We start from the raw sequence: 10,813 nt of genomic DNA, 5'->3' as shown, positions 1-10,813 counted from the left end.
ATCTAAAAATCACATTTAGAGAACTTTTCGTACAAGTTCTCCTTCTTCAAAACTTCTAATACTTCTCGCAAGTGCTTGCTATGCTCCTACTGGCTCTTTGGGTAAATCAGAATGTAATCTATGAACACTATCAGAAATTGATTGAGGAATGGTTTACAAACCCTATTCATCAAATCCATAAATGTTGGTGGAGCATTGGTTAATCCAAATGACATAATCAAGAACTCATAGTGTCCGTATCTCGTTCTGAATGCGGTCTTCTCAACATCTTGCTCTCTCACCTTCATCTGATGATATCCTGACCTAAGATCGATCTTTGAGAAATAGATCGAACCTTGCATCCGAACAAAAAGGTCATCAATCCTTGGCAATTGATACTTTTTTTTCACCGTTTCCTTGTTCAGCTCTCTATAGTCAATGCACATCCTCATGCTCCCATCCTTCTTCTTCATGAATAACACTAGAGCTCCCCAGGGTGAAGAACTAGGTGTAATGAAACCATTGTCCAACAACTCCTAAAGTTGCATCATAAGCTCCTTCATCTCTTTCGGTGTTAATCGGTATGGTGCTTTCGCTATTGGCATCGATCCTGGCAACAAGTCTATTCAAAACTATACTTGTCTATCAGAGGGAAATCAAGGAAGATCTTCAGGAAAGACTTCTGGATAGTCACACACCACTGGTATTCTTTGCATCTCTTTCTTCTCCTTCTTTGCATCGATCACAAAAGGACAAGTTGTTGGGTTTTATGTACTATAACACTCCTGTGGTGCACATACAACCCTAATGCTTTGGATCTAAGTTTCTCTAGTTATACATGCAACAAAAATTATACAAAGCATGAAACCTATATAGCATACAACTTTGGTACATGAATCATAAAACTAGTTAGAAGAATACCTCTTATTTGTAGATTGTAGTTATTGGCCTTCCAAGAGCTTAGCACCTCAAGTGTGATGCCTTAAACAAGTCACAAACACCATGAACAAGTGGAAGATAATGATGAGCTTAGCACCTCAAGTGTGACTTGATAAGGTGCCATCTTAATGCTCGAGTGGAAACTATTATTATAGGAAAATTCTACCAAAGGTAAATGTTCATCCCAATTACCTTAGAATTCCAGGGTACATACTCTCAGCATATCTTCGAGTGTTTGTATCGTTCGTTCGCTCTGACCGTCAGTTTGTGGATGGTAAGCTGTACTTAAACACAACTTGGTACCCAATTCCTTTTGTAGACTTTTCCAAAATCGTGAGGTGAAACGGTTGTCACGATCTGACACAATCGTTAACGGAACATCGTGAAGCCTCACAATTTCCTTCACATAAGAATTCGCAAGATTTTCCATAGACCATTTCTCCTTGGCTGCTATGAAATGTGAACTCTTAGTGAATCGATCAACGACCACCCAAATCATGTCGTGACCACTTTTCGTTCTGGGCAGTTTAGTGACAAAATCCATAGCAATGTCTTCCCACTTACCCATAGGCACATGCAATGGTTCTAAACGCCCGTACGGTTTCTTATGTTGTGTCTTTGCTCTCGCACAAGTCACATACTCGGCCACATACTTTGTAACATCAAGCTTCATCGTCGGCCACCAGTAGTAGGGTTTTAGGTCCCTATACATTTTAGTGCTACCGGGATGAATCAAGTACATGGTCTTATGAGCTTCTTCCATCAGAAGATCTCTGACTTCTCCTATCTTAGGTATCCAAATCTAGTCTTGGAACACCTTTAGTCCATGACTGTTTATACCGAACACCAACATTTCCCAAACGTTCTTCTTTTCGTTCATTCTTCATAGAAGCTTCCTCTTGAGCTTTCTTTATACTCTCCACAATTGTCGAGACAACTTGTATTCTCAATGCTCTTAGCCTTTTTCTTTCAAGATTAACTTTCCAACTGAGAGCATCAGCAACAACATTTGCTTTAACGGGGTGGTAAAGTATCTCACAGTCGTAGTCCTTAAGTAACTCTAGCCAACGCCGTTGCCTCGTATTCAATTCCTTCTGATTAAAGAGATATTGGAGACTCTTATGATCGGTGAAAAGTTTGCACTTCGTGCCATAGAGGTAATGCCTCCATATTTTTAGAGCAAAAACTACTGCTTCTAACTCCAAATCGTGAGTAGGGTAGTTCTTTTCATGCTCTTTCAGCTGTCAAGACACATATGCTATCACCTTTTCTCTTTGAGTCAAAACACAACCCAATCCAACACCAGACGCACCGCTATAAAAAACGAAGTCTTCAACTCCATCAGGTAGAGAAAGTATCAGTGCCTCGCATAGCTTCTTCTTTAGCTTCTCAAATGCATCTTTATGCTTATCACTCCAAGCATAAGTTGCTCCTTTGTGGGTCAAAGCGGTCAATGGACTAGCGATCGAAGAAAAGCCTTGGATAAACCTTCGGTAATATCCGGCTAATCCTAAAAAGCTTCGGATCTCCGTGGGACTTTTCGGTTGTTCCCACTTCATTACAACTTCAATCTTTGTTGGATCAACCATTATCCCTTCTTGGTTGACCACGTGACCCAAGAATTAGACTTCTCGAATCCAAAAATCACATTTGGAGAACTTAGCATACAGCTTCTCCTTCTTCAAGACTTCTAACACTTCTCGCAAGTGTCTGCCATGCTATTCTTGGATTTTTGAATAAATCAAAATGTCATCTATGAACACTATCACAGATTTATCAAGGAACGAATTACAAACTCTTTTCATTAAATCCATGAATGTTGCTGGAGCATTGGTTAGTCCAAATGACATAACCAAGAACACGTAGTGTCCATATCGCGTTCTGAATGCAGTCTTCTCTATATCCTGCTCCTTCACCTTTAGTTGATGATATCCTGACCTTAGGTCGATCTTTGAAAAATAACTTGAACCTTGTAGTTGATCGAACAGGTCATCAATCCTAGGCAACAGATATGTATTCTTTATTGTTGTCTTGTTCAGCTCTCTGTAATCGATGCACATTCTCATACTTCCATCTTTCTTCTTCACGAATAACATCAGAGCTCCCCAGGGTGATGAACTAGGTCTTATGAAACCTTTGTCCAATAACTCCTAAAGTTGCATCATCAGCTCCTTCATCTCCGTCGGTGCTAGTCGGTAAGGTGCTTTTGCTATTGGCGTCGTCCCTGGTAACAAGTTATTCTAAACTCCACTTCTCTATCAGGTGGTAATCTGGGAAGATCTTCAGGAAATACTTCCGGATAATCACACATGACAGGAATGCTCTGCATCTCATTTTTCTCCTTTTTAGCATCGATCACTAATGCCAAATATGATGTACATCCTTTGGCCAAACACTTTCTGGCTTTCATTAGAGAAATGATCCCAAAACTTACTTTGCGTTTATCCCCATACATCATAAATGACTCTTTCCCTGGCAGGTTTACTTTGACTATCTTCTTTCTGCATAATATCTCGGCATCATTGGTGCTAAGCCAATCCATTCCCAACACGATGTCGAAACCGTTTAGTTTGATATGCAATAATTCATCGTGAAACTTATTCCAATTCAATTCAATTAAGATGTTTTTCATACCATGACTAACAGGTACAAACTTGCCACTAGCAACTTCGACTAATAAAGCATTATCTAGTCTATCGACAGGCAAAGCTAGTTTTCTACCAAATTCATGCGAAATAAAGGAGTAGTTGGCTCCAGAATCAAATAAAATTTGGGCATGCAACTTGTTTACGAGAAAGGTACCTGAAGCGACATCAACTTCATCTTTAGCAGCTTCTAGTGTCATCTGGAAGGCTTTCGCCTTCGGCTTTGGCGGGATGTTGGGTTTTGCTGCCTCCTTCTTCTTCGGACAATCTCTCGAGATGTGCCCCTCCTCACCGCACCCATAACAAACTTTCTTGGTGAGAGTGCATTCATTGGTATAGTGACCTGGCTTTCCCCATTTAAAACATGTGGCCACTATTTCACATTTTCCATGATGCTTCTTTTTACATTTGTTACACCATTTGGCTTCGCTTCCATCTCCTCCTCCTCTCGAACTAGACTTAGAGAACTTGCTTTTCTTGTTGGACCCTGAAGGTCCATCGAACTTCCTTTTCTCACCAACCTCTGTTCTTTCCAGACCCTTTTCCCTGATTTGGGTCTCAACATTTCTAGCAGCCCAGATGGCGGCTTTCAATGTGGTTGCTTGCTTAACCATTGGACCATAGTCCGCTAGTAGTCCGAGGGCAAACTTGTTGACCTTAGAGAGTTCTGTTGGTACTAAATATGGGAGAAGCTTCATCTTTTCTGTGAAACTAGTAGCGTATTCAGTAACGCTCAATTTCCCCTTCTTCAAATTCTAAAACTCATTATTGATTTCCAGAAGGTCCTGCTCAGAGCAGTATTGTAGTTTCAGTTGTTCCACAAAGTCTTCCCAAGACATTTTGCTCACTTCTCCCTTGGGCATAGAGTCAGCTAACAACTTCCAGCAACTCAGCACGCCAGATTTTAGCAGAGGGATCACAAGAGCGGTCTTCTACCTATTGTTGCATTTGCAACTTTCAAACATTGTCTCCATTGCGGAGATCCAGTCCATAACTTGCACCGGCGTCAGGATTCCAGATAGACATGGTGGTTTGGATGCCATGAAATCCTTGTACTTACACCCACGCCCATCATTTCCTCCATATTGGTTGTTGTGTCTAACCACCGGTGAGTTGGCTTGACCAACAGTTCCACTGAAGTTTTCTCCCTCCGAGTGCCCTCCATTCTCCTCGGGCTCTTCCACTTGAATCGATGGTTCTTCACGATTCAGCCTAAGTAGACGTCTTGTTTCTTCCATCTGACGATCCAACATCGTTTGAATCATCATTTGTACACTAGCCATTGTTATCGGCTCAGGTGCAGTAGCTACAACATGCATTTGCTCAATCACTGGTGGTTGATTCCTGTTTTCATCCGCGTTTCCAACGCCACTTCTGGTTCTTACCATTTTTGATTTATACACCGAATAAGGTGAAATTAGATCCTCATCCACGATAGATAATTAAATCATCCTTATCACTCTGAAACATTTACATGCTAGTTCTAATACCGTAGACATACGCTTAGAATCCTTGACACATAAGGACTCCAGATCCGGTTGGCAACAAATCGTAGATCCGATCAAATAATATCATATATGGCAACATATAACATTTAGCACATAAAAGCATTTTAGGCATCTTCCTAAAATAAACTTGTGCTCGTGTCTATAATATAACAGACACACGTCTCACAATCTCCACTTAGCATTCTAAGTTTAAGTCTAGAAATCCTCCAAATTCCTAGTTCGCTTAAACTAATGCTCTAATACCAACTGTGACATCCCCAAAATCATGGCCAGAAAAGACCGGTTTAATTTATGCTTTTAAAATAATTTCAGAGTAAATCCTTATGATTTAAAAAAGTTGCAGAATTTGTTCCCAAAAACTAAGTATGATAAAATAATATTTACCAAAGCATTTCATAAAGAAATGTATTTTCATTATATAATCAAAACTCGGGATGTTATGTTCCGATACATACACAAAAGCATAAACAACAAAAGATAGACCATACAACAGTCACCTATAACAACTGGTCTAATAAAAAAATAACTTGATGATTCATCCATCTTATGCCCTCGCGCCACTACCTGTAATACAAATAAACTGAGTGGGTTAGGCTCGAGACCCTGGTGAGCATATAGGGTTTTCAACCCGCAATAAATAATTATATTTAATTTCACCAACCAAAAATAACCTGATTACCCATTCCCGTTATCTTCACTTTACGTCCCTAAAACAACATCTATCTCAAGGGACCTAATCTAGGATTTTCATCGGGACGGACATTACTGCAAAGGGGTTTCCTCAACAGTAGATGTCCTAAAGGAAACCATGAGGGAGATAGAGTACACCGGTGAACATATCATTCACAACACCTACAGGTTATGAGCCTGCTAGTATTCCACAGAACTGTCTACAAGAGTCTGTGGTCGTTATCCATACTCCGCTGAATAACTAGATCAACAACAACAACAACATCGAGGCCTCTCATCTGTTTATCACACATCAACTATCTACCCATGTTCTACCCAACATATTAGTAGATAAAAATATATATTTATATACATAGTTTAAAACCTGTATAGCATTCTCATTCAATATATATTCCAAACAACAGATGAGACACATACACATAACACGTATTTCATAGAGAATAAATCATATCTATGAGATAGTAGAAAGTGAATATACATTCACACATATAACAACAAAATATACACATAACACGTATTTCGTAGAAAATACTTCATAATTATGTGTTAGAAGAAAGTAACTACACACCCGCTTGATCAAAAGATGATCGAACAACACTACGACTTGCAGAAGTAGTATTCTTTGGTAAATCTGGAAGATCTTCACAAAAACCAGGCTCCTCGCGGGCAGAGCTTCGACTCGGGAATCTCATTTCTCGGGATCTTCGGGGCTTCAGGACTTGCTTCGGGGCTCAGTAATGATATCGAGGCTTCGGGGTATAAGTTGCAGGCAAAACGATGCAAAACGGGAGAGAGTTGTGGATTTGAGAGTTGTGAGGAAGTTTAACCGCAGATCTGGACCCTAGGAGGTCCCAAACGCCTTATGACCCATGCTTTTCTCAGTTTTGTTGAAGCTTTTGGTGTGTACAACCCTTCTAGCTCATGTTTATGACATATATTGTTGTAGATGCCATGCATGAGCGTAAAGTTAATGACTTTACGTGATTTTCGAGCCCCATGAGTGTAGATCTGGAGTTTGCGAAGAGATCAAACCCTGAAATCGTATGTATGCATCAGAGTCTGAATAGACTGGCCGAGTCCAGCTGCTGACTCGGCGAGTAGCCTAGGGTTTGTCCCAAATAGATGAGTCGCGTAATGACTCGATGAGTCGGAGGTTTGACCGGTCGAGTTGGTTCAGCCAGAGATCCCCTGAGAGTCAATGAGACTCGGCGAGTCACTATATGCACTCGACGAGTTGACTCAAAAGGAATGTTGACCAAGTTTAACTTCTGTTGACCTTAGGGTTTGGTCAACATTAGTATGGAGATTTCGGAAGGATAAAATGGTCTTTTATTCGCTCTAGGAGTTAAGAAGGAAAAGAGAGTGGTCCTTAGGGTATTTGAGTAGGATTAAAGTAATAATTAGAGATGTGTAATCTATGTGTTAGGTGGAGACTAGTTCGAGATGTTCGAGTACAAGATTACACTGGTCAGTTTATGAGGTGAGTCTTCTCATTATACTTTACCTAGAGTGGTAATTAGAGTTATGTGACAGAGTATGTTGTATGCTATTATATGATGTGATATCAATGTGATTCTATGCAATGTGTGATTCAGAGTTTACAGAGTTAGGACCAGAGGGTCCACAAATTTATGGCAATGGAGGGTCCCACTGAGACACTTTGACCAGAGGGTCATATTGGGTTATAGCCTCGAGTGGCTAATATGTGTTGTATGAGGTATTTTGGGAAACTCACTAAGCTTCGTGCTTATCGTATTATGTGTTATGTGTTTCAGGTTTTCTCAGTATCTCGGGATGGTACCGGCTTGATTATACACACCAGTGAAAGAATTATGTTTCGAGGATCCTGGATTATTAAATAATTAAGAAGGGATTATGTGTTGTAAACTAAACAGATGATGTTTTAAGAAATGTGTATTGAGAATCATATGTTTTTCAAAAGAAAAATTGTCTTAAAAATTTACAGTGTTACAAGTTGGTAACAGAGCCTTGGTTTGTGGGATTCGGATGCAACTTCGGGTATATCTAGACTCAAATTGAGGTATTGAGGAAAATTTTCAAAATAAAGGATTTTACTAAAAGCGAGCAAGAGTTTCTAAGAGAAAACGAGACAGAGCAGTGTGTACAATCAGCCAGAGCCCGAACAATGATTTCCCAAAATACCCTTACGTTATGTGTTATGAGATATTATGAGATTTTATGCATGCTAGAGTAGGCTAGGTATTCATATTTAGGACTAGAGTGGCCTGAGTTGTGATGCCTTAGCCTAGGAGTTGTTGCTATTTGTGATGCACTTTCAAGTATGTGTTGAGTGAGAGTGTCCAGTAGGAATCCTTGTAGAGAGGGATTTGAGTTGAGGAGTAATCTAGGAGAGATGCCTAGATGAGTATTTGTGGAGCCTGTCAAGGGAGTAGCTACACACCCGCGAGGGGTAGAGTTGCAGAGTTCGGTGATATCTTTTAGTATGAGTAGAGAAAGTGGAGTCTTCACCTAGAGTGGGTTTTACGTGTTTATTCGATGCCTGAATGCTGCTTGCTTCGTGCTTTGTGGAATTTCCGATGATGGGAGCCATCTACCAAGTGAATGTGACGATATTCAGGAGGTAGATGACTAGCATCAAAAGGAGTTTCTCAGCAGCTAATGGCGGAAAAGTGTGAGAACCTAGGAAGAGCCTAGGATGTGGCCTTAGTCAGATGAGTACGCTGGCAGAGTAGAGCATTTCGTTGGGGAGCGAGCACGCGCGTTGGGATTGGCGATTGAGAAGGTTGTGCAGCTACTTAGGGAATCTTGGATGGTCTGTGTAGAGAGTATGGGTAGATGTGGCAGGTAGTATGGGACCCATACTACTGAAAGCAGAGGACCCATACCCGATGCAGGGAGTATTCCAGAGAATCTAAGTAGCAGATCGAGAGGTGTTGTCATGGTTTGAGTACCTTGATAAGTAGCAAATCAAGAGGTGACGTCATGATTCGAGCACCATGATTTGAGGCAGATTGAGAAGAGAGGACATGGTTCGAGTACCATGATTCATAGTAGGTTAAGAGGAGATAACATGGTATGGGTACCATGATTCATAGTAGATCGAGAGGTAGCCACATGGTTTGAGTACCATGACATGCGACAGTTAGTGCTTCTGGTTTTACCGGTTATTTCGTGGTGATTGTCTAGACTGAGATTAGATGTGAAAGAGTTTGGGGCCAAATGGCCATGATGAACTAGTTTTAGTGGAGCATCCCTGGAAAGGGAAATCGAGTTAGCTCTAAGGGATTGTTGGTGATATGCCAGTTGGAGTCGTAAGACTCAACGATGAGTAGGTACGGTGCGTTATGCAAGAATATGGTCTGGGCTAGGTGACCGACCGATAGTAGAGATGTCACTTTCCGTGACCTGAGTAGTGCTAATTACGTCTCTTGTGGGAGACATATGAGGTGTTGAGATTTCGGTTCCTGAGTTTGGGGGTGTGCCCCATGGGATAGCACTGAGGGTGATCTTCAATCAGAGTATATAGCAGTAGGCCTGCTGCGAGGTAAAGATATAGCTTTATCAAGTCTTCAGTGGGGACCGAGATGGTCAATGACCATGATACACCCTATTGAGTATAGTAGGGCATGTGTTAGCTGTAGTTTCAGATGATCAAGAGGGGTATATCAGGGCAGTGGCTCTTATTGTCTTAGATGGGTGTCGAGAGTAGTAATGTGGGTTCTACTCCTATCATGAGAGACGTGATGGGGCGTAGGTTGAGGAGTCGAGGATGAGGAGGATGATAGTCAACTATTTCCAGATTAGGGTTGACACTAGACGGTTAGGAAGTCCGGTGATAGAATGTGTGGGATTCTGACTGACTAGAGGCAGTCATGATGGGAAGTTATGTGGATTTCATTTGAGATTCAGGGTATTGGAAGTTGTTCGATCTCTATCGTGGAGATCATCGAGCAGTGTGTAGCACCTTCCAAGAGTAGGTGTGATGTTGCTAGTGGAAATAGTATGTGGGATAGATTATTGGTGCGCCAATTGGTGATGGTTTGAACCCTAAGTGGGGGAGAACCGGGTATTTTATTGAGAGGATCAGAGATCTGTTCAAGAAAGGTTAAAGATCTGGATATAGGGACCTGTGGTGTGAATTCATGAATCCAGGGTTATTGATGATCGAGGCTAGGTGCAGGGTGAGGTAATCCATGTGGTATGTGATGAGAAAGGATGAGTGAATCCGAAGAGTCTTTGTGACGTGTGCTTCATGGGGTTAACATATGTCGAGTTCTAGTGGGATCGGGTCGCTAGATTACGGATGCAATAGCTGAGTTTTGCAACTGAATGTATAGATTGTAATCTATACCCCTGAAAGGGTAGCAGTTGATTGGTCAACCAATCTCATTGTTTGAGATGAGTAGTTTCGTATGAGTAGTGACCAGTACAGGGGGAGTTTCAGGTTCCCCGACAATATGTTGTGAGCCATTGTCGATGCATCGATGTTTCAATTTGGGAGATGGGATACTCTGAAGGTTTGGTGGTGTGATGGGGTTGTGAGTAGAAGATCAGTGGATTGAGCAAAACATCGTGAGATTCTGTGTTGGTGTACCAAAGTATCCCGAAGAAACACATCGACTAGTTCATGTTAAACGAGACTATTAACAAATGAGGATTGTAGTGAGAAAAGGAGTTGTCGTGTCGATTGTCGTCAGGAGTAGTGACACTTACTTTTGGATGGGTATGTGGGCACCTATCAATGTTGGGTCGTGGAACATGGGTTAATGGATGCAGCGTGCGGAGCCGACTTGAGGTTGAGACCGTGGGTGGTAAGAGAAAGTGCAGTAAGGCTGTATGGAGCTGCAGCATGCACGAGTTAGTGAGAGGGTGTTGTGATACTTTGGGGAGCCGTGGTACTCACTAGTCAGTGAGAGGGTGAATCCCTTAGAGGGATGGATAAGAACTTGGAAGTCAAGGGTGGCGGAGCCTTATACCTCATGGATCGGATCTGGACACTGAAACACAGTGGCTTCAGAGACTTGGTCATGACCGAAGCTCACAACACTCATTATTCCGTCCACCCGGGTT

The sequence above is a fragment of the Lactuca sativa genome, chromosome 8, assembly GCF_002870075.4.
Source record: "Lactuca sativa cultivar Salinas chromosome 8, Lsat_Salinas_v11, whole genome shotgun sequence".
Taxonomy (NCBI): domain Eukaryota; kingdom Viridiplantae; phylum Streptophyta; class Magnoliopsida; order Asterales; family Asteraceae; genus Lactuca; species Lactuca sativa.
Note: the sequence above shows the minus strand (reverse complement) of the source record.